This window comes from Sarcophilus harrisii, chromosome 5 (assembly GCF_902635505.1).
Source record: "Sarcophilus harrisii chromosome 5, mSarHar1.11, whole genome shotgun sequence".
NCBI classification, from domain to species: Eukaryota; Metazoa; Chordata; class Mammalia; order Dasyuromorphia; family Dasyuridae; genus Sarcophilus; species Sarcophilus harrisii.
Window position 1 is genome coordinate 149,447,164 of NC_045430.1, and position 6,043 is coordinate 149,453,206.

General features: G+C 38.1%; 1 protein-coding gene across 1 annotated transcript in view; it reads right to left on the bottom strand.

The window, feature by feature from the left end:
- The window catches only part of EFCAB10 (EF-hand calcium binding domain 10), a 28,699-nt gene that overhangs the window by 21,468 nt on the left and 1,188 nt on the right, over positions 1 to 6,043 (bottom strand). The window lies entirely within an intron of this gene.

Genomic DNA, 6,043 nt, shown 5'->3' on the forward strand with positions numbered 1-6,043 from the left:
GTCTTCTGTTAACAGTCAGTGCAAAGAGATTACAACTAACTACAATAAAGAAGTTAACACTCATATAACATTTGTTTTATGCTTGTCTGCTAAGCACCTTTTCAATCCTGAAATGACCAATTGCCAAAATCCTCAATCATTGCTCTTAAAACTTCTAGAATCAGCTAAGATGTTCTTTTTAATTTTAATTAGCTAATGTTATTTCTGCAGCCCCCAACTTGGCCAGAGCTGAGGGAGGAGGGGGTTTACGGTAATTACAGTGTAACAGAACTCCTTAAAGAGACACATAATGAAGATAGACAAAGCACAAACACAGATCACACAAACATAACAGAATTTTCATTATAATATCAACAAATACAAACCAGGGGCAAGCTTTTGATATCTCAAGAGTTCCATGAGGTGAGTTTTCAGTTTGACAATCTCTCCCTCCCAGAAACAGAAAAAAACAGACTCCCAAGCTCCAGATTAAAACTGGAGAGACCAAATAGCCCCTGTTCATACAAGAATTTTTTGGCCTTTAAACCAAAAAGTAGCCCAAAACCAAGTTGTGCCAAGTGGCACTCAGATTGGGTGCCTTCTTAAGGGAGTTCAGAACCAGCCAAAGTTTCCTTTCGAGGCCCTCAGTTCTTTAATCTCTCTATCTCGATGGGGCCTCCAAACATGTTGTATCAGAGAAATTGAGGTGATAGAAACTGGTTTAATTTTAAAGTGGAGTTTAATAAGCCAGCTGATCACATGAGAATGTTCCCAAAGCATATGGTACCAGAGAAACTGAGGCGCAGAGCTTAAATAGGATTTTAGCTAACTAGGGTTTGCAAGCAGAATACAGAAGCTGAGTATGCAATTAGCCTAACATTTTGCAGCTGTTATCTTTTGGGAAACGCTTCAAAAGCAGAACAGGTTAACAAAGGCAGATGAGGAAGGCAAGGACACTGGGAGGATAGGAGACAGCAAGGCATGAGACAATTCTGAAAGTCCTGATGGAGGGATCACCCTGGCAACGATAGATAGGGAAGCGAGCACCTGGATGATGTTTTTCTTTGCTTTCCTTCACTGTGACACAATGGTATGTGAAACGGGGGTCAGAACTTCAAGTGTTAGGGGTCTCTTCTAAACTCAATTTGCCCAGACCTAATTGCAAAGGGGGAAAGGCTATGGCCTATTATCCAGGGGTCAACAACAGGATTTTCCATTTTAGTATCATTTGCACTTATAATCAGAAAGATGTTTGCCTTAGCAATTCAAAGCCAAGAGTTTTTGTTGTCTTGTGATGGTGTCATCATTGATATTGTCATCACTAGGTACAATTGTTCCTTTGGTTCTGAGTTTATCATCTCTACTCACACAATGACCACCCTAGTTCAGACCCTCATTACTTCTTCCTTAGACTATCACACTTGACTTCATAAGTCTCTATTGCTGTTTGGATGTTCAGTGTTGTGATCCTGTGGACAACAGTATGGCATTTCCACTTCCACTGGTTTAAGGCAAACAGTTGTATAGCTTGCCAAGATCATTCAGCTAATCATTTGGCCACATTTGTACTCATATCTTCCTAACTCTAGACCCAATGCTCCATCCACTCAGGTACTTAGCAAGCTGCTGAGGCTCTATTAATGACCTCCAATTTACCTTGTACTAAGCTGCCAAGGAAATAGTTCTAAAGCATAGATTTTACTATGTTGCTCCCATATTCAATAAGCTACAGTGACTATTACCTCCAGAATCAAACACAACTCTTCTATTTGATATTTAAAGCCTTCAAGACCTGGCTCCAACTCAGTTCTTGCCTTATCATGTGATACTCCCCTTCATGCAATGGCTAGTGTATTCAAACTAGCCTTCTTGTTTTCTCTATTACAGAGTACTTTATTTTTTTGTCAGTGCCTTGGAGCAGGTAGTCTTTCATTCTTAGAATATATGGTTCTTCATGTCTACTATCTACTTCTAAAAATCAGTTTTCTTCAAAGTTCAACACAATTTGCTTTTAAGTTGTTTCATACCTTTGTGACTCCATTTGGTGTTTTCTTGGCAAAAATAATGGGGTGGTTTGCAATTTCCTTCTCAAATTCATTTTATAAATGAGCAGAGTTAAATAACTTGACCAGGGTCAAACAGCTACTAAGTGTGTGAAGACAGATTTGAACTCAGGCAGAATCTTCTTTCTGATTCTAAGCCCAGTACTCTACCCATTGCCCTACTAACCTGCCCTACCACAAACACCACCTTCTAGATAAGTCTTTGCTGGATTGTTCATCTTCTAGTCCCTCAATATCAAAATTACCTTGTATTTATTTTATATATATGTTTGAATTTTGTTGTGATTATGGGAGAGGTTATTATTGGAAGTAGTGACAGTAAAGGGAAGAAAAGAAAGAAAAGAGTGAAATATAAAAAGGAACTTGTAGGTAGTAAAGATTCATAGGTCAATATGTAATTGTCTTTTTCTGCTCTTTATATGTGGAAAATTTGTGTGTGTCAAATCTGAAATCATCATAAAAAGGGAAAAAATGGTCTTTCCTATAAGAGGGGAGAATTGAAAAGACAATAGAACCATCTCAGGAAGAAAAAGTTCTTTGTGCATTAATTTAATGATGCCATCATGTGTGCCATCAAGTCATCCAATAATGATTATAGGAAGAAGTTAATAGTGGTGGTTAATTCGCGCTGAGGTTGAACATGGAAACTACTTGTTGACCTAATACAAACCACTGAGTAGTCTGCTGGTTTTCCAGGGCATGTGTCTAGGACATGTCCAAGAGCCTTTGGAGATCTGCCAAATCTTATAACTACTATCTATTTCTGGGGATGCTGGGAAAACAGGATCAATCAACAATAGACCTAAAAAGCATTGTTAATTATTATTAAATCATACACCAAAAAAAAAAAAAAAAAAAAAAAAAAGGCATTGGGACATAGGTGGAATTTTTTATCACTGGTGCTAACCGAAAGTAGAGAATTCAGAAGAGAATGGGCTGATCACTTCCCCATTCTATCTAAGAAGAAGGTGTCTGTAACTGGGCTTTAGAATTCTTATAGTATATAAGAACATAAGTGCTTTTGGACTGGTAATGCTGGCAAAAACATATCTTCCTCTTTGCAAGTCTGATCATCAGAACTTTAAACTGTTTTCAGAAAAAGAAAAGAGCTAACAAGAGTTGATAGTGTGGTTATTATTAGTTGATCAAAAGTTATAGTAATCTATAGTAGCTAGACATTTAATGTGTAAAAGATACGGTCCCAAGATACACATACTGGGGATGAGGATGAGGTTGTAGAGCAAGAGAAGACAAAATCTCATCCCAGTTGGTCAACAAGCATTTAAAAATAAACAGTATGTTCTACATAGTAAGCAATGGTCACGTACTTATTAACTTGACTGACTGTTTTAAGTACTGATGATGATACAAGGAAAGGCAAAAACATGATTTCTATTTTCAAGGAACTCACATTCTAATGGGGAGGCAACATGCAAATAACTGTACATACATGGTATATATGCAAATTGAAGGTAATATTTCATGTAAAGCACTGGGGATGGGAGAAAACCAAGAAAGACCTCCTACAGAAGAGATTTGAGCCCCCAAATAACAGCTGTACTTCTAGTATGATGAGAGAGAGGGAAAATGAAAGAGAAAAGAGACAGGTAGAGACAGAGAAAGTCAGAATCAGACAGCAAGAGACAAAGACAGAGAGAAAGACAGACACACAAGACATACAGAAATAGAACGACAGACAAAAAGACAAGAGACATGCAAAGATAGACAGAGACAGGAGAGGGAGGACAGAGAAGGAAAGAGGAAGAGGAAGGAAAGAGGGAGAGAAAATGAAGATAGAGAAGGAGAGAAGGGACAGAGGAAGGAGGGGGAAAAGGAAAGGAGTGGGATTTGAGCTGTTTTAAAGGAATCCAGCAGAGTCAGGAGGTGAAAGTGAGGAGGCTTGGGGGCAGCCAGTGAAAATTTCCCAAATCTGGGGGCAGCTAGTTGGTATGATTAGAACACCAGCCCTGAAGTCAGGAGGACCCCAGTTCAAATCTGATCTAAGACACTTAGCACTTCCTGACTCTGTGACCTTGGGCAAGTCACTTAACCCCAATTGCCTCAGTAAAAGAAAAAAAAAGAAAATCCCCCAAATTTGGAGATTGAATGTAGTATAAAAGAAACAGCAAAGAGGCCAAATGTTGCTTTATTATAGAGTATGGGGAATGGAATAAAGTGTAGGAAAATTGAAAAGTTATGAAAGGCCAGAGCATTTTATATTTAATCCTGGAGGTAACAGGGATCCATTAAATTAATGGATGATATAGTCAGAACTGCCTGTGCTTTAGGAAAAGCACTTTGGCCATTGTGTGAAGGAGGGATTGGATGGGGAAATTTGAGATGACTATTTAGGAGGTTACTGAAATATACAAGGAGAGGTGATGATGGGCAGTTACTGTGAATGGTGAGAAGGGACATTCAGGGCACATTTTGTCAAGGTTAGAACAAGACTTGAAAAGAGTTTGGATATGTACAGCAAGGAGGACAAAAGAGAGAGAACCAGTGTCACAAAAACCTAAATAGTTAAGAGTATACAGAAGAAGATTGTGAGATTTTTATGTTATTTCTTCTTTGAGCACATTCTGACGACATAAGATTCATTCTCTCACCCTCTCCTTCCCCTGTTAACCTTCACTGTAAAAGATTTTTTTTGCCTCTTTTTTAATTGAAGTTTTTTATTTTTAAAATCTATTCAACTATTTTTAACACTGATCCTCAAAAAACATCCTGCTGATAGCTTCTTATAGAACAACATTTCATAACATTTATATACCATAACTTATTCAGCCATTCTCCAACTGATGGGCATTCATTCAGTTTCTAGTTCCTTGCCACAACAAAGAGGGCTGCCACAAACATTTTTGCTCATGTGGGTCCCTTTGTCTCCTTTAAGATCTCTTTGGGATATAAGCGTAGTAGAAACACTGTAGGATCAAAAGGTATGCAGAGTTTGGTAACTCTTTGTCTTGCCTCTTTTTTTAAATGATGGATTATTTGCACCATTCTACTTCTCCCTGTCCCTTTTCTCCTATACACAAGGCTAAGAGATTTGGTAATTAAAAGATCACTGAAACTTTGGAAAGAGAAGTTTCAGTTGAATGATGAAGTTGGAAATTAGAATGCAAAAAGTTTAGAATAGAGAGGGGAGAGTAAATGGAAGAACTGAGTGTAGAGAATGCTTTTTCAAGTAGTTGGAAAAGAAGAGGAGAAATGTATAGGATGGCAGCTAACAGGGATCAGTATCAAGTAAGGTTTTTTTTTAAGGATAAAGATAGAACAGGAAGGAGGCAGTGGATAAGAGGAGGTTGAAGATTGGAGAGCATGCGTATGATAAAGGGGAGAAAATGGAATGAGATCAAGGGTAAACAGATAGGTTTCCTGACAAGGAAAATGTGCTACTTCTTCATGTGAGACAAGTATGAAGGAAGAGATGGGAGAATTGGAAGGCTATATGATTGATATTAAAAGAGGAAAGAAAAGAGAGATCTCAGAAAAAGACCTCACTTATTTTCAGTGACATGAGTCCTGGTACTCAACTTAAAAGGTAGGGTAAGGGAAGATATGAAAATAGGAAAGGGGTGAAAATAAAATACAACCAAAAGTTGTTGTGGATTCAGTCATCATAATTTTGTGACTTTTTCCAGCTCTATAAAGTAACAATTTAGGGAAAGCATTAAAGGAAAGTAATTCAAGGTTGGGTTTTTGTTTTTTTTCCTCCAAGGCATGATTGGAAATAAGACAAGGGGACAAGGGATCCCATTCTACAAAAAGTTTGCAGTCTGGACAGAGAAATGAAATGAATTAATAAATAACACTGGCTGGAAGCAGAGCCAGGACTAGAACTCTGGTCTTTGAATCCCAGTCACCCGACCTTTCTGGTTTATTCCCACTTCACTCCAGGAAATCTACTTTCTATAATGAAATTACACTAACCAATCTGCAGTCCCTCAGATCTAACCCTCCTTCTCCCAGTTCAAACAAAAATGTTTGTGGCAGCCCTC